The sequence below is a fragment of the Monodon monoceros genome, unplaced genomic scaffold (genome assembly GCF_005190385.1).
Source record: "Monodon monoceros isolate NGI ecotype Baffin Bay Population unplaced genomic scaffold, NGI_Narwhal_1 Super_Scaffold_20, whole genome shotgun sequence".
NCBI classification, from domain to species: Eukaryota; Metazoa; Chordata; class Mammalia; order Artiodactyla; family Monodontidae; genus Monodon; species Monodon monoceros.
In genome coordinates this window covers 45,590,926-45,614,920 of record NW_021703777.1, presented here as the reverse complement: position 1 = coordinate 45,614,920, position 23,995 = coordinate 45,590,926, and positions in this window count along the sequence as shown.

Below are 23,995 nucleotides of genomic sequence, written 5' to 3'. Positions count from 1 at the left end.
CCAGAAGAGCCACTAGATGTCACTCTGACTTTATTATTTTTTATTTTCAGAGACAACCTAGTGACATTTTCAATCTTTGAAATACTAAATTTAAAGGCATTCCAAAAAATCCAATAAGTTAAATCACATTTAAAATGTTAAAAAAGGTAAAGACACATAGGTTGCTATGAAAAATTAAAATCAAGAAATGAGAATTTTGAAAAGAACAAATTAATTTTTCCTTAGGTGATGTTAACAAATAGAGTGATGAGTGACTTCTAAGAAGTCAAAACAGTGTTTAGGCAAATGACATCTAAAACAGTGTTTGGTATAGGCGTGCCAGAAGAATAGGAGAGGCAATAAGATTGAAGTATTTTTCTGCTTTGGGACCATATTCACAGTAACAGAGCAACATGAACTCAATTACAACACTGGGAATTTTTCATATAGAGACAGAAAGCAAAGTTGTGAGGTACATTGGATCTATTTACCATGAAGGGAAGAACTTGATAAGAAGGTAGGAGTAATCCTAAGTTAGTGGCAGAAGGAAGGAGGGAAGAAGTAGAGAGAAAACAAGATTGGAAGCTACCTCTTTGAGACTGCACTGTTTCCCTAAACTTTTTCCTAAACCAGGAAGAACAATGAAGGGTTTCATTGTGTTTACTCGGAACTCTTTCGGTTGCAAGTAACAGAAACCCAACTCCAGCTATTTAAGGAAAAAGTACACATGTGTTTATAGGCTCACCAAACTGGTAAGAATGGGGTAGCTTCAGATATGGCTGTATCTGGTTAAGGAAAGCAATTCTCAAAGTGTGGTCTGGGGATCTTGGAGAGTTCCCTGAGACCCTTTTGGGTCTGCAAGGTCAAAGCCATTTTCATAATAATACTAAGACAGAGTCTTAGTGCCTTCCACTGTCAGCACCTTGAGACAATAGGGTCGTTTTTCTCTCTCTAGTGAGGAGAGAGGGTCCAATTTCATACTCCAATTAGAGTTTGAGTCCAAATCACATACCCTAACAGAAGTTATTCTTATGAATTAGCAATGCTGGCAGAGACATAAATTATGCAAGAGACCTACCTTAAACTGAGATTCCATTCCTGAGTGTCTGACAATTTTAATTTTATGCTCACTTATGCTGCTATGCTGCTTGCAGGATGACTCTGGTCAGATTATTTAGGCTTTTCATGGCCTCTATGTCCTTACCTCTAAAAAAGGATACGTTCGTTGATTGTGAGCAATGGAAGATGGGGAAAAAGTTATTCTAAGTCTGATCTATCAGTTGCTACAATGAATGCCCACCAAATGAAGTTCTATAGGGTTATTTTTCAGATTGTATATAAATTTTCATTAAATATTTATGTCAAATATTTTTGGTGATAATGTAAAATAGAGGTTTCATTAGTCCACAAGCACCGAGTTCTATTCATCACTGTTTACCTTGTTCTTCTTTCCTTTGCCTTTTGATTTTGGCTGTATTACTTTTAATATTAAATGTTGATTCTGTGAAATCCCATATTTTACAAAATGAATCAGGAGCAAGATCGTAAGTGCCATAAAAAATAATTTTCAGAAAAACACTTCATTTACTTAGGATTTTATTTAAATGTATATACATATATATTTTAATGATGGAGTGAAAGGAAAACCAGCATTTCTCCTTTTATTCTTAATTTATAAATTAAGCTGGAAAAGGAAGCCCCAATAAAAACTGCATAATTACTCTTAAGAATCAGACAACATTTACCATCTACTTTCATTTTGTACAACTTTTGTTTCCACTAAAGTACTATCATTACATTAAAATGAGATTTTACTTTTTTTTGGTCTTTGAGCCCTGCAGATAAAGTTACTACTGAAAAGCAAATAACACTTGACATGTGTTGTACATTAAATACCATCTAGACTTCTTTGCATATTATATCTGCTTCTCTGTTATATTAATTTTTCATTAACTGTAGGTACAAACACCCAAATTAAATTGATATCAAAATGTCAGTTTCCAACATAATTCACATTATCAAGTACTTTTAAACAGAAAAAGTTTTAGCAAAATATCTCTTGGAAATAATTCTAAATTGTTCCAATAACTTGATAACTGAAGCTTCTGGGTAAAAGATATAGTTACCTTGCACTGTTTAAATTGTTAATAGAAAGTATTAATGTTAAATTTTATATAACATTATTACAAAATTCCATTGCTAACCTGAAATCAGAACAACATTCCTCCTTGAGTGTCTATTACTTGCCAGATATTAAGTATTTCTTTTCATTTAAAGAATGGATAACAAACTGTCTTGGAGTAGATAACAATTAAAATACAGAAGAAAGCCTGCCTCCTATTTGTATTGAATCAAATAAGGAGAAATTTGACTGGAGAGCCCTATTTCAAGATGACTGACCGGTCATATATTTTACTTGGCATTTTTTTCCAAAGAACAAAATAAAGCCCTTGTGCTACCACCTTGACACTTACTTAAATGTTTACCAAATCCTCTTTGCAAACTTGGCTGCACAGCAGAACTGCCCAGAGTTTTTTTAAAAATGTCAATGTCTGTGCTCACCCCCAGGGATTCTGCTTTAACTGGAACAAGGTGTGGCTAATCTATCAACTATTTTTCTACTCCTTGCTAATTAGCCATCTGTATGGTATTTTTAACTGTCTCCGTTTTATCAGCTGTAAGACTGTTTTGATTGGTCAGGTCTTTGTGGCGAACCGAATTCCGCATAGCAGCGCTTACTGTGCAGAAAGGTTGCGGTGCCTCTGTTCGCCTTGATCCGTTTTCCTCTCACTTCCTTACTCTTTCTCTCAGAGGAGGCAAGTGGCTGCCTCGGCAGCTGCGGTGGCTGATCATCACTGAAAGGACCAAAGAAAGCACTGAGCTGCCTCCTGGATATTTTTTCCAGGGAAGGTTAATTTACCATGCTGTTTTCCATTTTTCTCTACATCCTGGAAAAAACTTTTTTTTTTCTTTTACAAGAAACAAACTGAACTTATTGCTGAAAAACAGAGGCAAAAAGTTTTAGCACAGCTTCTCAGTTTGGGACAAGTTAGAAACTCCTGAAGCGAGCAGAAGCATAGTAAGTGCTTTCTTTCTTTTAAAGCCACTTCTGGGGAGAGGGGGGGGGCTATTGTAATGGTAAATTTCACTCGGAGAGGAAGAAAGGGTTGATAATCAATCAGAATTGAGGGATTCAGTTGAGTTTTTGCAATTTTCTTACTACATTGTAAGATGACTTGAAGTTTCTCTGTAAAATCTGCTGGAAGAGTTTTGGTGTGGGTGTGTGTGAAATAAAGGCAGTCTTGAGAGTGACATTGAAAGAAGTTTCTTTTTGAACAGAGTAGAGAGATATACACCACTCGGGGGCTTCAGTGAGAACCGGGAATTCCAGGAGGAGAGTTTACATTCAGAAATGTTGAAGTGAAAAATCCTCCTGGCTCAGCATCTTGGAGTTAAGCTCGGAAGAACCCTTTACATCTGAAAGAATTTGTTCCTGAAAACCTCTTTTTCGGCCAGCGTGGATCATGAAGGATGGGATAATGTGCTATACAAGCACCGCTTTCTTGAATCTGCTGCAGGCATTTAAAATTTAACTTGAGGGATCATGTGTTTGGCATGATGAGGACCACAGAGAACTTCAATGAGACCAGTGCCACCCTAAACCCTAACAGGACCCCCAGGGGAAGGTACGTTTATCTGGAAGCGTTCCTGCAGGGAGGAGCTCCCTGGGGTTTTACTTTGAAAGGTGGCCTGGAGCATGGAGAACCATTAATCATCTCTAAGGTATGTTTCTTTTTCCAATATTGTCTTTATTGAAATTGCTTTTTCTACTTTTGTCAGATCTGTCAAGAACACAAAATAATGCCGAGGATTGCCCAGATATTGCTTAATTTGCTGTTTCATACCTTTCTGATTATATCGGGAAATATTTTACATAGCTTGGTGTTTGAAAGAAAAATGTGTCTCGCGCATTTATTCTGTGAAATCCCAGGGAAAAATGTGCTTGTTTAATGGATAATCTCTTTTTGTGAATGAAATAGTATAAAACCAGCTACCACATGATCTTTTCAGTTATGAATCAGATTAGAGATTAACAGCATAGTTAATGTAGTGGCATGGTGTGTATTTGTGTATGAGTGCCTTTATGGCTAGAAAACTATCTGTTCTTTCTCCTTTCAACTGGAAGTATCTAGCGTTCCGAAATATTTTAGAATTTGTTTGCAATTCTGGATAATTGATTGCATAAATATTATTTATTGCTTTTTGCACACTCAGGAGAATTAAATCAGCTTTCAATATAATCCAAGGGCAAAACAGCATTTCTGCCTCTTCTGTTTATCTATGTATTTAAGCCAATTTTTAAACCTTCATCATCCTGCAACATGCCTCAATTCTTCATATATCTTTGGTGTGGATAGGCATACCCATTGAATGAATCCTTTTTGTGCATTAGGTTTAGTGTTTCTGCTTTTCTCTAAAACTTCAGAGGTTAAGAAAGATTACAGAGATTTTTTATTTTTATTTTTTAAATAGTTTTTTAAAAATTCATTCATTTATTATTTATTTATTTATTTTGGCCGCGCCAGGTGTTAGTTGAGGCATGCGGGATCTAGTTCCACGACCAGGGATTGAACCCGGGCCCCCTGCCTTGGGAGCGCAGGGTCTTACCCACCGGACCACCAGGGAAGTCCCCAGAGATTTCTTTTAAAATTTCAGAATATTAACAGTCTAAAACAACAGAATATAAGTGCTTTTCACACCTTAGCATTACTCAAGAAACATCTGCAATTGAGGGGAAATTTAGTTTCAGTTGGAGAGTGGGAAAGAGGTAAATATGCATTTTGCCTGCGCTCTATTACCTACTTAAGGTTATTTTTCATATCCCACCAAAATGTGTGTTTTGAGAGAGACAAATGATGCTTACTGTGGGTGAGCCAGTGGGAACTGTTTTCCAGCCGTCAGCCAAGAACATGCAGAATAGCACTGTAAGCCGTGTGACTTTTCCTTGTCTTTCCTAAGAAAACAAAAGATACGTATACATATATGTGTATCAGTTAGGAAGACTTCCAGCTATAAGTAACTGGAAACCCGACTGATAGTAACCTAAGTAAACTGGGGTTAGTTTTTCTCATATTACAAGAAGTCTGGAGTCCAGGCAAGGAGCAGCAGTTCAATAATGTCATCAAGAACTTCAGTTAGCTCTCCACTCTGCCTTCTTTACGATGTAGACTTTTGTCTTCATGGTTGCAAGATGGATGCCATATCTCCGGCATTGCATCTTCATTCTGGGCAGGGTTTTGGCTTTTGGTTTTGGCTTTTGGTTTGGAACCCTCCCTATCAAACTTGTGCTTACATCTTGTTGACCAGAACGGTGCCACATACCTATCCTTAGACCAATTATTGGCCAAGGGGAATGAGACTACCATGACTAGTTTAGACCAGTCAGGACTTCTTTCCTGGGTTCTGCGATAGAAACAGCCTTCCTGATGTCAAGGAATCTCTGCCCACTATTTGAACAAATTGAGTTTCTGTTTTCAGGAAGAGGGAGGGAGTGGGTGCCGGGTAGACAGTTGAGAATGTCTGCCACAGACATAAATATTATCTCTGCATTTTAAAACTCTGGTTTACATTCAATTTGCCTGGTCTTTAATGTTAAGATATTATGTATCTGCTCACTAGAATACAGTTTCCTGTCAAACAGGCCTAATCCTACCACTAATGAGCCACTCTGCAAGGCTCCATTTTATCTGCAGAATGGGGGTAAACGATTATCTCCCTTATTGGAATGTGTGGGGATTAAATGAGACCGTGTACTTAGAACAGCTAACATAGGGGCTGGTACACAGAAAGAGCTCAAAAAAAAAAAAAATCTTAGCAAAGATTATGACTATTGCTTTTCATTAGTCTAAGAGACATTGTATTAGGATACAGATTTGTCTGATCTACAAAGATCCAAAATAGCATTAGCTTAAGCAATATAGGAAGTTATATCTCTCTCACATGACAATCTGAGCATGAGCCAAACTGAAAGATGGCTGCAAGGGGTCAGGGACCCAAGTGCCTTCTACTTTCTTACTTTCATCCTGATGCCCCGTCTGCATGGTCCAAGGTGACTTGCCCCAACATCTGCTTTCCAGTCCATAAGAAGTGGAAAAAAGAAAAGAGAAGACAATCGCCTTCCTTTCAAGGGTATAATCTGGCGTAATCTGCTCTGTCCAATATGGTAGCCACCAGCCACACGTGGCTATTTCCATTTCAATTAAAAGTAACTAAAATGGGACTTACCTGGTGGCGCAGTGGTTAAGAATCCGCCTGCCAATGCAGGGGACACGGGTTCTATCCCTGGTCCTGGAAGATCCCACATGCTGCAGAGCAACTAAGCCCGTGCGCCACAACTACTGAGCCCGTGTGCCATAATTACTGAAGCCCTCGTGCCTAGACCCCACTCTCCGCAACAAGAGAAGCCACCGCAATAAGAAGCCCATGCACTGCAACGAAGAGTAGGCCCTGCTCGCCGCAACTAGAGAAAGCCCACACACAGCAACAAAGACCCAACGCAGCCAAAAATAAATAAATTTATATTTAAAAAAAGTAACTAAAATGAAATACAATTTTAAATTCTGTTTCTCATATCCACTAGCCAGATTTCAAGTGCCACATTGCTTCAAAGCTCTTAAATCTCTCTCCCCATCCTGTCTGTCTGGCAAACTCATATTCATCCAAGCTCCATTTCTTCCTCTCTCTGAAGTTTTCCTGACTTCATCAAGCTGGGTTAGGTGATCTCTCTTCTACACTCCAATAACATGCATTTATTACACCAAATCATAATTTTTAAATTTATGTTGACTGTCTTCTCAGCGGTCTGAAAGCCTCTTGAAAGGCTGCGACCATTTTCTTTTCATCTCTACCACATCTAACTTAGCCCGGGTACACAAATATTTGTTGAGTAAATGAAAAGGCATGGACTATGTCTTATTCATCTTGCATTTCCAAGATCTAGCAGAGAGCCTGGCACAGGGTAGGTGCTCGATAACTTCTATTGAATTAATAGGCAAAGACAAAACAGAGCAGGGGGGCAGTCTAAGCAGGGATGCAGAGTCCCATGAGATGAGGATGCCAGGCAGATCTCCAGACATGGAACGTGTATGTTTCCCATTGCTACCATAAAACTTACCACAGACTTAGTGGCTTAAACAACACAAACTTATTACCTTACAGTTCTGTAGGTCAGAAGTCTAACACAGGTCTCACTGGGCTAAAATTAAGATGTCAACAAGGCTGTGTTCCTTTTTGGAGGCTATAGGGGAGGCTCTGTTTCCCAGCCCTTTCCAACTTCTAGAAGCGACCCCCATTCCCTGGCTCATGGTCCCGTTCCTCCATCTTCAAAGCCAGCAATGGCAGGTTGAGTCCTCACATTGCATCACTCTGATCTCTAACTTCTGCCTCCCTCTTCCAATTTGAAGTACCCTTGGGATTACATTGGGCCCACCAGGATAATATCCCTATTTGAAGATCAGTTGAGTAATGACCTTAATTCTGTCTGTAGCCTTAATTCCCCTTTGCCATGTAATCTAACATATTCACAGGTTCCAGGGATTAGAACGTGGATGTCTTTGGGAGGAGAGGGCTTTATTTTGCCAACCAACAGGGAGTTTGAACATTGATGAAAGTGCGCGTAATTAAGATAATACCAAGGATGAGACAAAAGTTAAGCTTAGAGGCTGATTGTGTGTATCCAAGACCTTTTTTCTAGGACTATGAAGAAAGTGCCCATTAGCTCATATGCTGCTCACCAAATGTTCACTATTCCCCTAATGTAGGGTGACCCCCATTGTAAGTGAAGGGAAGGGATAGTACACATTAAGTCTTTGATATGAAAGGCAGGTACATTTATACAAAGCAGTTATAAGCTGCCAGGTGTGACAATATAATGAATGAAGTATCATTTTTCTTTAGGTACAAATGAGGTGGGAGAATGAATGGGGAAAAAGGAGCTACAAAAATGTGGCAGTAAAAGAAATCACTTCCAAATCCCTTTCTTTGGGTTTTAATGTCCTTGAAAAGGAAAGGTGGAGTTGAGGAAAGAGCCTCTGTAATCTGTAAACTTCAAAAAGAAAGGGTAACTTTTTAAAAAAAAAATAGGGATTGTATGTAGAAGCTCAAGTATTTCAATAGTTCAGGAAGCTGGCAGCATGATTTTATTATGACTCACTCCGTATTGTGGCTGAGAAAAGTGGTTCCACCTGCTGTGGGGATGCACCTGCCCCTAGGATTCATAATCAAATAACAACTAGAACAACAACAAACAACAACCAGTAACAACCACCAGTAACTACTGGCACTTACTAAGTGCTTACTAGGTGCTGATCTCTATTCGAAGAGATCCATGTGTGTTAACCCATTTAATTTCCACAACTCCATGAGGAAGGTAATATATTATGGTGCCAGTTTCACACATGAGAAACCAAGACACAGAATTTGAGTAGCTTTCTGAAGCTCTCATGGCTGGTAGAAAGTGCTAGAGGTGGAATTTGAATGCAGGCATCCTGGTTCTCCAGAGTCCACGCGCTTGACGTACTCTGCTGTTCAGTCACTGTTGCCTACCAAATACGTGTCTCGGTCTAGTTTCTAGAGCTATGATCTGGGTAAAACACGGGATTAATCTTTTGTTATATATGTTTTAAAATTTATTAGAGAAAACAATTTTTAAAAATCTTAGTCCTTGGGATTTCCTTGGTGGTCCAATGGTTAAGACTCCGTGCTCCCAATGCAGGGAACCTGGGTTCGATCCCTGGCTGGGGAACTAAGATCCTGCATGCTGCACAGTGTAGCCAAAAAAAAAAAAAAAATCTTAGTCCTATACGTGGAAGCAACCTAAGTGTCCATCAACAGGTGAATGGATAAAGAAGATGTGGCACATCTATACAATGGAATATTACTCAGCCATAAAAAGAAACGAAATTGAGTTATTTGTAGTGAGGTGGGTAGACCTAGAGTCTGTCATACAGAGTGAAGTAAGTCAGAAAGAGAAAAACAAACACCGTATGCTAACACATATATATGGAATCTAAAAAAAAAAACTGGTTCTGCCAAACCTAGGGGCAGGAAGGGAATAAAGACACAGATGCAGAGAATGGATTTGAGGACACAGGGAGGGGGAAGGGCAAGCTGGGATGAAGTGAGAGAGTGGCATGGACATATATACAATACCAAATGCAAAATAGATAGCTAATGGGAAGCAGCTGCATAGCACAGGGAGATCAGCTCGGTGCTTTGTGACCACCTAGAGCGGTGGGATAGGGAGGGTTGGAGGGAGGTGCAAGAGGGAGGGGATATGGGGATATATGTAGACATATAGCTGATTCACTTTGTTATACAGCAGAAACTAACACAACATTGTAAAGCCATTATACTCCAATAAAGAGGTTAAAAAAAAAATCTTAGTCCTATAAATGTCCCCTAAAATAGGTACAGGAACTCCTGTAAGTAGTTCAAGACCCATAAAAGGAGGGGCCACTTACCATTTCTTAGTAAGTATTGTTGTGGTGTCTCCACCTGGAGAGGCACCTTTTTTGTGCACTCCAAAGGATTTAAACCTCCACATGTACTTCATGTGCTTACATGGTCTTCCCTAGGAAGAAGACTAAAATGTATAGTCTAGACACAAAGAAGTATGAGTGTACCAGTTCAGCCCTTGGGAAGAAGAGGAGGAAAAATGAGGCTTATTTTAGTTATATGGGGGAAATCCTAAAGCAAACCCACCCAGACTTCAATGGATGCTCCTGGGTCTTGGATGCTCTGGGCTCTCTGGGGGATTGGCGACTGGAACAGATTAGCCTGGAGGCAACTAGACCATCCTTTTACAACCACAGAAAAGCTGTCACTGGCAGACAGCTCCTTGAAGCAGTCAAGCAGAGATCCTCTCTGAAGAGCTTTTGGATAAATGAAGTGTTTCTGAATGGCCCTGTTGTTGGAAATGATTGCACTTGCCCCCCAAAATTGTATGCATCAGAGGGCTAGGTTGGAGACAATGTATCTAAGAAGTACTGGCTACGACAGGAGTCTTGGTGCTCCACACGTGGTCTCTGGGTCCTGTGTTTTTAGCCTCTGATGTCCTTTGTAGAAAAAAATAAAGGCTTTTTCTCGTGTGTGTTTAAAAAAAAAAAAATCCTGTGCTTCAGAATTGAAGGTCAGCCATTGTCTCTTATGTCATCAATGCTCCTGATTCCTACCTGCCCGGGAGGTATCTTTGCTCTTTGGACTGTCTTCTGTGTCATCTCACTAGTAAATCCTGTTGGTTCCATCTTCCACGCCATTACCCCTCCTTCTCTGAATCTGCTTCTACCACCACCATCATCCTCTTCCTGTCAATCTAAATCTCAGCCTTCCCCTACCAAGGCTTGGCTCACCACCCCTATCCCAACCCCATCTTCCCATTCTTTATCTGTAAGGGGGTGTGTTAGCTGATGACATCAGAGGCTAACCTCAAACTTATGCCCCCTGTCTTCCTGGTGGCTGACACTACTCAGATTTTAAAGTGGATTCTTTCATTGGGTTTTTCTAGCCTCAGTGATATGAGATAATCCCTGAATCCTCTTCACAATTCCTCCTCTGGAGAGAATCATCCAGAACATCCCAATCAACCTGCCCTTTCAAGATGAAATGAACTGCTTTGCTACATTGTGAGAAGCCTTGGAAATAGAAACAGCCCGTAGGTTAGGAAATGACTCCTTTGGAGCATACTTAAGTTGTCTGGATGACCATGTTGAGATTTCCTCATTTCTGGCTTTTCTATATCCATCTGTCCACACTGAGCACATTACAACCTTCTAGCTTCCTTAGTGATCCTCATTTTCAACACGCCAACGTCAGCCATACAATCTCTCTTGACCCATTTCTTCTGCACTAAAACAAGGATCCTTTTATGAGTTTATGATAGCCAGTTTCTGAGTTCAATGTGAAATTGACTTTTAGGCCATTTCCCAAGACCTTGGGCTGTTTGGTTTAGCTCATCCCAAAGTCATCTTTTTCATCTCCTTCCAAGAACCCAGCTAGATCAGCTTGTTATTGACCTTTTAAAATAGCCAGTCCTTTCTGAGGTTCTCTCCCTACCTTTCTTGCTCTTTCCTTTAACATCACTTGCCCTTCATACTAGGGTAGCCTCATCTGTCTGCTGTCCTTAAACTAATTAGTTTGGTCCCTCATTTTTCCATCCCCTTCCGTCCTGCATTTGCATCAAGTCTTCCTTCTTCGCATGTTCCCAGCACCTTTATTCGTGCCATCTTCTAGTACAGGTAGTTGTTTGCATTTGGCCAATAAATGATAATCACTTTAAAGCCAAATGAGTTTTACTCAGGCTGTATATCCCGTTTCTCCTAGTGAAATACTTCCCATTTCACACACAACAAATGCTCAATAAATGTTGAATGACCTATCGGAGGTTAGAGCTATAAAGAATCTCAGCAATCATCTAATCCAACTTCCTCATTATACAGAGAGAAAACTGAGATACAATAAAGTTCAGTTATTTGCCAAGATGGTTTCTGCCATAGCAAACAAATTGTGTGTGTGTGTGTCTGTGTGCACGCAAAGCTCAGCTAGTGAGAGAATAATTAATTGCTTTCTGCTTGTGCCATTCATACTTTTCCTAGCTCCCTGTTAGGCTGCTAACTTCTGGAAGCTAAGGGCCTTTCTTTCCTCCCTCCCTCCTTTTCTTCCTTCTTTACTTTCTCTTATCCACAATGCTTAAACTATGCATAACAATGATAAAAATGATGTATTAATGAAGAGGAAGACAAATGAAATATTAAAGAGGATCTTCTTTAAAGTCTTTGTTAGAAAGATGATGAGGGTAGTATATACTAGAAAACCCTGCTTAAAAAATTAAGTTAAGTAGGTTGAGTTTGATTTTCAATTTAATGATGTCTTGCACATATATAATGTTTGGTAAATGTCTGTTGAATTGAATTGATTGGGGAAGAAAAGAAAATTTGTGTTTTTGATTTAACTTTTTGAAACTATGTAAACTTTGCTTAAAGGTTATGTGTTTTTAGATAAAAACTAAGTTTGTGATCCTATCAATGTTGTTGGAACTAACTTTTATTCAAGCAGCATGCTGAGGTGATGTGCCAGATGGCTCTTAGCATTTGTAAGAACTCTGCTTTCTTTTAAAGGTAATAGATTCCCAAAGCACTGCCTCTTATGTAGGGAACACAATTTAAGAAATATTTGTCTGTCTCATTTTAGTGAACTCACAATGTGATTGGAGACACATAATGCGAGACTTTCTATCAATCTTTGAAAAAAACAAAACCCTAAAGGATGTTCTGGATCTTAAGTAACCCACAGACAGAATCGTCCACGTCTCTCCCTTTGATGTACTTCCAAACAGCAAACATCTTGATCCAAAGAGCTGCAGAGTCACTGTTTTCCCACTCGGTCCATCTCAGGAGTCCATCCATCTTTTATGCTCTGACAACCTGGGCCCTTCTCAACGAAATGAAACGAAACAAGGCAAAGACTCTCTGCTAAATCTAAGCACTGTTTCTTCCCCTCTTCTAATGACTATCCCCACAAAAGAGAGCTTGTGTGGTTCGGTCTGTAGAATGGAAGTGACAGTTCTTTCCTGCCTTCAGAGGAGGCTTTTCTAAATCAACTGCATTTTTTCATTCCTCAGCCATTCATGCATCTATTCATTATAGCCTTCTCCATCTTGAACTGCATTTTACCTTAGAGATTTATAAGATCTAACTAAAGCCTTTATATTTAATGCCCTTTGGTATGTCTGTATTGATTTAGGGTTGTAATTTCTTTTTTTAAAAAATATATGTCTTATTTCCTTTTTTTTTTTAGTAATGCCTTTGTTTTCTTTTTTTAATATTTATTTATTTGGTTGCACCAGGTCTTAGTTGCGGCAGGCAGGCTCTTTAGTTGTGGCTCGCCAGCTCCTTAGTTGCGGCACATGGGCTCCTTATTTGTGGCATGTGAACTCTTCGTTGCGGCATGCACGTGGAATCTAGTTCCCTGACCAGGGATCAAACCCAGGCCCCCTGCATTAGGAGCGTGGAGCCTTTTTTTTTTTTAGCATCTTTATTGGAGTATAATTGCTTTACAATGGTGTGTTAGTTTCTGCTTTATAACAAAGTGAATCAGTTATACATATACATATGTTCCCATATCTCTTCCCTCTCGCGTATTCCTCCCTCCCAATCTCCCTATCCCACCCCTCCAGGCGGTCACAAAGCACCAAGCTGATCTCCCAGTGCTATGCGGCTGCGTCCCACTAGCTATCTATTTTATGTTTTGTAGTGTATATATGTCCATGCCACTCTCTCACTTTGTCACAGCTGGAGTGTGGAATCTTATCCACTGCGCCACCAGGGAAGTCCCTGGGGTTGTAATTTCTATGTTATCTTTTTTCTTTTCATTTTAGGCAAAGCTGTCTAGTGTAGCAAAATACACATCCCAGACACTCTAAGCCTTGGAGTGAAAATAAACAAATTTCATCTCTACCATAGTCTTAACTGGCTGTGTGACTGTGGGCAAGTAACTTAGCTTTCCTGAATCTGTGTCCTCATCTATAAAAATGGAACATTCTCACCCAATGGAGTTGTTATAAGTATCCAAGGGATTAAACTATATAATAATGCTTTGAAATGACAAAACACATCCGAAGTTTAGTTATGACATGACGTTATGGACTGGTGGGAGAGTAGTAGGTACCAAACAGAGGTTAGCAACTCACATAACAAAGATGATACTTGGCTAATTTTCCGTATCATGGCCAATAGTTGCTACCTGAACAGATAATTCCCTGCCCTTGTGGAGCTCATAGTTCAGTAGAAATAGACTGGTGGAAAATATGTTTGTATATGGTAATTTCAGGGTTATTACGAAAAAAAATGATGAGTTCCGGAATGGTAGTATCTGTTAGGTAGAGGTATGGGGAGCAGGGTTTACTTTAAGTAGGATGATTAGAGAAGAGTTTTCCGATAAGATGACTTCTGAGCTAAGACCTGATGGATGAGAAATAAGAAATCAGATATAAAAGAGGTTTATGAGTTAGGCTGATGTAGGAAGGTCTTGAAATGTTTCAGAAATATGAAGAAAGATGTTTTTGCAGTATATTAGGTGTCTGTTTGGACTGCTATAACAGAATGCCATAGACTGGGTGACTTATAAACAGAAATTTATTTCTCAGTTCTGGAGGCTGGGAAGTCCAAGATCAAGGCACTGGCAGATTCAGTATCTCGTGAGGGCCCACTTCCTGGTCCATAGATGTCATCTTCTCCCTGTGTCCTCGTATGGTAGAAGGGGCAAGGGAGCTCTGTGAGGTCTCGTTTATATGGGCACAGATCCCATTAACGAGGGCTCCACACTCATGACCTAATCACCACCCAAAGACCCCACCTCCAAATACCATCACGCTGGGGGTATAGGTTTCAACATATGAATTTTGGGAAGGACACATTTTCAGCATATAGCAGTAGGCAGGAGAGAGAGCAGTATGACATCAAATGCAAAGGGGGGCAGGGGTCAGATCAGACAGGACCTTGTAGGTTGTAGAAAGGACCTTGGACTGAACTTAAATGCAGTGTGTGAGGAAGGGTACATCACACCACAATTCTTTCTCTACTTATGGTGGGATGGGCCAACTGCATGTAATTAAACTCTGGGTGATTTTTTTGTGCTGACTTTTTTTTTTTTGGCTCCGTCGGGTCTTAGTTGCAGAACGTGGGATCTTCTGTTGCAGTGTGTTGGCTTCTCTCTAGTTGTGATGTGCTGGTTTTTCTCTTCTCTAGCTGAGGCTTGCAGGCTAAGTAGTTGTGGTACACGGGCTTAGTTGCCCCACGGCATGTGGGATCTTAGTTCCCTGACCAGGGATTGAACCTGCGTCCCTTGCATTGGAAGGTGGATTCTTTACCACTGAACCACCAGGGAAGTCCCTATGCTGACTCTTAAAGCCAGTCTCTCCTCTCCCTCATACATTTCTAAGGCACTTCCTTGGTGTACAACAAGACAGAGCCTTCCAAAAGAAAACTGTCAAAATTCATTGTGATTTATGGAATTATGCATAAGTAAACAGTAAATATTCTTTTTGTAATTAGTTGGGAGAAAGTTCTCCCCCTCCACCTCATAACTGTTGATCTCTTGGGTTATTTTTCACTTAGAGACAACAAGATTTGTCATAGCAATATGACTAACTTTACTGAGATCCTGCTCTGTAACTGGCATGTTAGTTCACATAAGCGTCACAAAACTCTGTGAGGTATGGATTCTATTACTAATTCCACTTTATAGATGAAGAAACTGGAAGCTTGCTTAAGGTCATAAAAGTAGTTAGGGGCTGATCGAAGACCTTTTAAACTTTAAGCCTAAAAAATACCTTTTAAAGTAAAAACTGCATTGTCATTTTATAGTTCCAAAGAATCCTTCCATCTACTTTGGCCCATGTCACGATGACTGGGGGAAGAAGTGGGATGTGTGAACTGTGTGGAAAAGTCAGGCAGCTCAATGGTATCTTGAAGGTCACTTGCACCATGAAATGAGGGGTGTGACTGAGATATCAACCTCAAGAATTAAATTGGACTCTCCCCACTTTCCCAGGCTCTGCTTCCTGCTATCTTTTATTTCTGTCAGGTTCTAACCTTGGTCTCATTTGACCTCTCTGATTGTTGTTTTTCAGCTGAGATCTTGTGTTTTCATCTCCATGCACAGTCATCATCTTTGCCTTTGCTCTTCTATCACGCCCTTGTCTCCTCAATTGACTTAAACTTCCCCCTCTCACTAGCCTAAACCCTAGGGCTTACCTCTTGGGCTGGATACACTCCATCACGTCGTTAAGCCATGATAAAGCCTTAACCCTCAAATCAAGCCTGTTACCTCAGGAGAAACACTAATTGACTAAATGAACACTAACCAGTTTAAAGCTAACAGGGGCTGGATCCAGTTAATATAGGGATCAGACTAGTTGGAGAGGAGAGAGATGAAAGCAGATGTCAGAATGATGTAGGGCCCAAGCCAAGGAATGCAGGTGACCTCAAGAAGCTGGAAAAGGCAAGGAAAAGACTCCCCTCTGGAGCTTCTAAAAAGAACACAACTCAGCTGAAATCTTATTTTAGTCCAATAAATCCCATTTTGGACTCTGACCTCCAGTGCTGTCAGATGATAAATTTTTGTTATTTGAAGCCACCAAGTCCGTGGTAGTTCGTTACAGCAGCAATAGGAAACTAATACACTATCTCATTTAGCCCACTGTGCTTTTCAGAAACGTAGAGGATAAAATATAGCACTGAAAGGGAAAGTGAGGGGGAAAAGGCTGCAAAGGGTGAAGGAAGGAAAGATAAAGGTTTGACCCCAGGCAGGGTCAATGAAAAAGCCTGCATTTGAATCACAGTCAGACTTGAGTTTCAAACTGGTAGAGGACTGATTTTCTGAGAGGCTTCAAGTTCATGCCCCCCAACTTGGTGAAGAGACCTGGTTATAAGCTCAGCACCACAGCAAATGTTCTTTCATGGAGGAGCGTCCATCAACTGGCCTCAACCCTCACCTTTACTTGGCTCCTGGAAATGTAGTTTAGACAGATCCTAGAACTCTAAAGATGTCAACATTTTAAACAGATCTCAAAACACAGGCAAGTTAGGTGGATGAAGCACTCTTCGGGTTAGTTGGACTAAGTGCCTAGCACTTTGGGTATTAAATTATATCCTGAGCCACACATTTGTTGGAAGGTAAGAAGAAAGATTGGATTTCTAGAACTAATTGACTTACTCTTTTCCTTTGAAAAGTTATACATTTTAATGGAGGAAGTTGTACGGGTGTAATTTAAGCTTTTATCTTCTTGTGTGCAGTCCTCTGAGAAGTTCACATTTTTCAGGCCTTGTTTCATGGAAACTGGGAAATGAGCTATTGGAATTCAGACCTGGGATCTGGCTGGGTTCTAGAAAGAAATACACATGTTGAGTGTTGAGGTAAAACATTACAAGAGTATGAGAGTGAGTGAATTTGGGGAATGAGAAGGCAGAAAATACCTGACACTTTCATATTATTCCTTGATTTTTTTTTCAGATTTTCACTTTGGAGTCATTACTGATAAGCATCAGGTCAAAAAAAAAAAGTCATCCATTGACCTCAATATAAGCAGCAGGCAGGTTAAAAGAATTAGTGTCATTCTTCAGGATTGCATTCATAGTTGCATAGTGGTGCTCTTGGCTCAAAACTTACAATTAAATAAGCGTTGGCCCTCTCTTGAAAGAACTGCTATCACAGCTTCCCCTACATATGTAAGTCAATGAATTTGACCTTTAAGAAGAAACCGTTGGTGTGGGCCCTTCCACTGGGTCAAGATACATTGCAAATTTCTCAAATTTCTGAACTAGGGCACTCTCAAATGCTACAGCCACCTTTCCTTTCTGTGAGAGAAAAGCAAAATAAAGGAGGGAGGACTGCACGGCAGAAAGAAGGAAATCGATACATAATAACTACAGTTACTCAGTGCCCGCTGTGGGTCAGGCGCTATCTTAGGTTATGTCATTTATTATTTCGTAGAATGAGGTCTTTTAAAAATTTATTTATTTTTATTTATTTATCTTTGGCCGCATTGGGTCTTCATTGCTGCGCACGGGCTTTCTCTAGTTGTAGCGAGCTGGGGCTACTCTTGTGTGTGGTGCGCAGGCTTCCCATTGCGGTGGCTTCTCTTGTTGCAGAGCACGGGCTCTAAGCGTATGGGCTTCAGTAGTTGTGGCGCAGGGGTTTAGTTGCTCCATGGCACGTGGGATCTTCCTGGACCAGGGCTCTAACCCGCATCTCCTGCATTGGCAGGCGGATTCTTAACCACTGTGCCACCAGGGAAGTCCCAAGGTTTGTTTTTATGTATGAGCAAAGAGGTTTTTCACAAATGATGGAGCCAGGATTTAAAGCTATTTCATGCGTTCACTAACACATTTAGTTAACACATTATTTACTGAATGCCTAAAATATGACAGAATTGGGAAACAACAGCGAACAAGGTCCCTGCACCCAAAGAGGGAGGTGTTCCCTGGTTGTTTTTATACCACTTGAAGCTGACCCAGGCGTGGCCACACCCACGTTCCGTCACCTTTCGCTGCTGTGCACAGAGGCTTGACTTCCAACTGTCAGCATCTACATTTCTTCGCTTATGGACTTTCTTTTGCCTCCCCTTTGGTTAATGACTCTGGGAGCAGCCCTCCACCCGTGACTGAGTGGAGTCGGAAGGTGACCAGTCCAACTCTCTCATCCCTTGGATGGGATAACAGTGAGGTGCATGTTTTCCACTAGCTCCTGGAGCTGCCCACGGTTGTAGCTGGCTTGATAATGTGACTGCCTTCCTTTCCCTGCCTCCTTTGCCCACTTCCCTCTCAGTTTTCTTTACTTCCCAGTGAAACTCCTTGCATTTGAATTCTCATCTCAGAGTCTGCATGGGGAAACCCAAGCCAAGATAACCACCATTTAGAGGATGCTTGCTAAGTGAAAGCTAGAACCTAAAATCTAATGTACAATAGATCTCTTTCTACTCTGCTCTGAAATTCAAGCAGGAGGAATCCCATACTTTCTTAGACCTAATATTTTCTTGGGTGCTAAGAAAAGGAGAAATTCATTCCTAGATATGATGTTTTGCAATTCTCTCTTTCATCTTCTGCCCTCTCGCTGATGGGCTTGCCTTTCTCTTTTTTCTCCATTGAGTGGGTTGATAAGTCTCACTGTTTTCATCCTTATTTCTTTTTTTCTGTATCAGTCAAGCACCAAGAGACTTTCCCCTCCCCTCTGAGAGGAGAATCCAGTTTCTCTTTTGTTCTTTGGGTTCTTTTATCCTGTAGGTTATGTAGCTTAGTGGTTAAGGAAAATGGGGCCCCGTGAGCAGAACAGACAGAAGATTTTATTTTTCTGTCTGATTTTTGTGGGGGGCCTCTGAGCATAGGTTCTTTTCAAGAATTTTATTTATGTTGCTTATTTTCTTTCTCAATTCATTCTATAAACATAGCACAAGAAGAAAAATGAACAACACATTTTGAAGTCCAGAATATTTGACAGTATAACCTGTCAATGGTATGAAGTTTGGCACCTAAATAAGCAGTAAAATGATTTCCAGCCCATCCCAACCCCAAAATAACACAATAACTTTTCAACACAGAAAAGCAGTTTCCTGGTGTAACTTGTACCACTGCCAAATTCAATACAAGAAGCTTCTTTTCTTTTGGAGCGGTTTCCCCACAGTATGAATATTCTTTGACTCCCTATGTTGTCCGTTCCCAATTTCCTTGTTTTTTGCTTGAGTTCACTGAAGACTGACAAGCAGTAGCTTCATGTGACAGCCATTAGTCTGCCTTAAACCTCAAGTTGCTCTTGAATGGATAGAATAATGAATAGGTTTTATGTAATATAATTCATGTTGTCAGCTATATGAAATTGGCAGCTCAAAGGAAACTAAATATGCTTCCAGTCTTCTATTTTCTACGTTCTTATTTGAATATAATAATGCCGAAGGCATTGTTCCCTCCGTCAGTTAAAGCACTTTTATAGCAGTCTGAATTCTGAGTAATAGAGCAAGCAATAAACATATATGCTATCAGAAAAAGAGATGGAAAGGAAGATAAGTATTTGCTTCTTTGCATCAGTGGGAATTAACAAGCATTTTTTAAAAATTGTGTTTTTGTGTATGTGAGCACAGGGAGGGGCATTTCATTATAATGAAGGAGGTCTTGGCAAGTCAATGTTCATTTTAACCCCATGGCATTGATGGCTGAGCACATTCATGCCCACTCTAGGTCCAGGGGGCCTGTGGAACAGAAAATAGATTCGGAAAGTAGTACAGAAGAGAATCATCTACCAACCTCCCATCTCTCAAGCAGGGTAAAAGATGCATTCTTCTTAGTCAAAATTCCTTGGTTTGTCCTATTTATGCCGTCATTTCATAGAGGTTAAAAATTTACCTTTCCATACATTGCTGGTGGGAATGTAAAACAGTGCAGCCACTTTGGAAAAACAGATGCCAGTTTCTTAAATACGGAATTACCATATCACCCAACAATTATACTTCGAAGTATATACCCAGGAGAAATGAAAACGTGTGTCTATACAAAGACATACTCAGATGTTCATAGCCGCATTGTTCACAATAGCCATGAAGTGGAAAAATTCCAAATGCCCACCAACTGGTTAAACAAAACATGGTCTAGCCATATGACAGAATACTATTTAGCAATAAAAAGGAACTGAATACTGATACATGTTGCAACATGGATTAACCTCAAAAGTATTAAGCTCAGTTAAAGAAGCCAGACACAATAAAACACACATTATGTAATTCCATTTATGTGAGGTGTCCAGAAGAGGCAGATCTATAGAGACAGAAAGGAGATTAATGGTTGCCTAAGGCTAGGGATGGGAATGGAGAGTAACAGTAAATGGTACAGTTTCTTTTTGAAATGGTGGAAATGTTTTGAAGGTAGATGGCAGTGATGAGTGCACAGCTTTATATTAAAAATCATTGAATTGTAAAGAAAAAAACCCACTTTTATTCTGGTAATAAAAAGTAGAAGAAACAAAAAAGGAGAAAGAAAATAAGGAAGAACCACAAAATAGATATTACTCACCATGTTCAGCATTTAGTATTGATTTCATTAACTGAAATTTAAAGTAGTAGAGGAAGACGACAAAAATGAAGCTCTAAACAGCATTGCAGTGCCCTAATTATTTAGGGAATGACGACAATCTAAAAAGTTGTTCGGAAGACAACTTAGGAGAATATTAAAAAAAAGTATATATGTGTATAACTGAGTCACTTTGCTGTACAGCAGAAATTAGCACAACATTGTAAATCAACTATATTTCAATTTTTAAAAAAGAGAAAAAAAATAAGAGAACTTAGGAAATGAGACCTGATATGGCATGTTCAGAGGACCTAGGCAGTGGATTCTAGGATCTTCTCTGAAGGAAGAGTGCCTTCCTTGTTGTCAGATGTCAGGGTCTTAAATCTGTTTAATTCTGCTCATGTTTTGAGAAATAAAGGTGCAGTGTCCTGGGAAAGCAGAATAATGTAAAATATGGAAGTTTTTGCTAAATTGCTGAGGATAGAATTTCATTCTTTAGTGGAGTTTGAGGACACAAAGGTATTTAACATTGCAACAGAAAAAATGTTAATACTGCAGAAGAGGAGGGGTGCTAGCAATCGAGTATGAGAAATTTGTGTTCATTGAGATATGGAAATCAGTGAAGTTTTACCCCTTTGGAGGTTATAAAGGTGAGTAAGCTGCTGAACTGGTTAGATTATAAAGAAGGAAAAGAAGCATTTCAGAGTGAGGGGTGAGGAAGCATTTTACAAGGGCCATCTTATACTTTATGAAGCCATGTGGGAGGCATGAGCCACCTGAGAGCAGGAGCCTCTTGACCACGGATGATGCCCAGTTGCTCTCTCTGCCCCATGGTAACTTTCCTGGCTGTCCACTCTGACTTCTCGTGGGGACCCATGACATGTGGGAGAAGAGTCTCTCAAATGTCTACAAAAGTCCTTGCTATCATCCTCCATTCCAGTATCTACTGATCAAAATTGTCTCAGATCCAAGGGATCTATGGTGAACGTTTACATGTTTGTTGCTAATGTGTAGTGTGGCTGCTTCTTCATGGAAAAAGATGATGGATACTTGTGTAATTAACTAATCAACAACAACCTATTGTTTTTCTGTTATAGACTCTAGCTGTCATATGCACTAGACTTAATTCAAAATGTGTTCTTGAAAGGTATAAGTCACTTTCCTATTGACAGTTGACTTCCCTGAAGTTTTATAGTCGACACAAAAGAAAGGAGATGCTGGTTGGGGTTGTTGGTAGGTCAAATAACTGATTATAAGGGAGTGTGACAATGAAAGCAGGATTGGAAAGCAATCCAGCAGGGCTTTAGAAAGAGATAATTTTCTTTCCATTTTCTTCAGAGAAAGAAACGCTCCGCAAAGTAAATGTTTAAAATAGTTCATAATAGAATAACTAGAAGAAAAATTCAGTAAGGTGGCTGGATACAAGATAATTTAGAAAAGAAACCGAGATCCCTCCTGTGGAAAAGTAATAATAATAAGAAAAAATAATGGGCGGGGGGTGGGGGGTTGGGTAGGTACCAATTTTCAGTAGTAATAAAAAAATAAAACTACCTAGGAATTAACTAAGCTAGAAATGTGCAGCACTTTTTGATAAAAATTTTAAAACTTTATTGAGGAACATAAAAGAAGACCTGACCAAATGGAAAAATGTAACATGTTTTGGAATGGGAAGATTAAATGTTATCAAGATGTTAGTTTTTCTTAAACTAATCTATCAAATTCCAAAAATTCCCAAAGGCATGTTTTGGCAGAATAATGTAAAAATAGCCCATTTTAAGAAAGAAAATATAAAAATAATGAGTGGAGAATGTCTGTAGTAAATATTAATACTTATTATAAAGCTATAGTAATTTAAAAGTATGGTCCTCCAAGGAAAATGAAAACATATGTTTATATAAAGACTTGTACAGGAATGTTTGTAACAGTTGTACTCATAACAGCTCCAAACTAGAAACGATCTAAATATCTGACAATAGGAAATGGGTAAAGAAATTGTGGCACATCTGCACAATGGAATACTGCTCGACCATAAAAAGGAATAAATTACTGGTACGTGCAACAACATGGATAAACTACAGAAACGCTGTGCTTAGTGAAGAAAGGTAGAACACAGGGGAGTACATATTGAATTATTCCATTTACATGAATTTTTAGAACAGGCAAAATGAATCATCAGTGAAAGAAATCAGAAAAATGGTTGTTTCTGTGATGGGGATGGCTGGGGACTGACTGAGGCACAAAGCATCTTTTTGGGTGATTGAAATATTTTATATCTTAATAGTGGTATGGGCTATGTGTATGTATACATTTGCCAAAACTCATTGAATTGTATCCTGAAGATCTGTGCATTTTATATCATATAAATTACACCTTAAAGTGTGATACTTTAAACTGTGAGGCAGGAACAAATTGACTGGCCAATGGCACCATGGAACAAAAGAGAAAATTTAGAAATGGATCTACTACATAGATAAGAATTAGTGTATGATGAAAGAGAAACTTTAAATTAGTAGGGGTGATGGGGGAGGAAGGATTATTTAACAATAATACTGTGATCAGGAAAGATAAAACCTGGATCCACTTCATTCCTAACACCAAAATAAAACCAGATGAATTAAAGGTTTACATATAAAATAACGAAATAAATTTACTTCATAAGCTTACTTCATGTATTTCTGTATTGTTTAGATTCTTTTAGCAAGCACACTTCAAATTTTTTTGAATATGGTAAAATATGCATAACAAACTTTTCCATTTTAACTATTTTTAGCTGTACATTTCAGCAGCGTTAAGTACATTCACCTTGTTGTGCAACAATCACCACCATCCATCTCCACAATTTTTTATATTCCCAAGTTGAAACTCTGTACCCATTAAACAGCTCCCCATTTTCCTCTTCCCCCAAATCTACTTTCTGTCTCCATAAATTTGGCTACTCTAGGTACTTCATATAAGTACAGTCATACAGTATTTGTCCTTCTGTGGCTTATTTCACTTATCATTAATGTCTTCAAGGTCCATCCTTCCTGTAGCATGTGTCAAAATTTCCTTCCTTTTTAAGGCTGAATAATACTCCATTGTAGTTTGTTTACCCATTCATCTGTTGATGGACATGTGAGTTGTTTCCACCTTTTGGCTATTGTAAATAGTGCTGCTATGAACATACATGTACAAATATTGCTCGAGTGCCTTTTGTCGTAGTCTGCTTAGACTGCCATAACAAAATACTGGCTGGCTTAAACTACATAGATTTGTTTTCTCATAGTCCTTGAAGGCTGGAAGTCCAAGATCAAGTTTCTGGCCAATTTGGTTTCTGGTGAAAGCTCTCTTCCTGACTTATAGACAGAGATGGAGTAGAGAGGGAGCTCTCTGGTGTCTCTTCTCATAAGGACATTACTTCTATCACA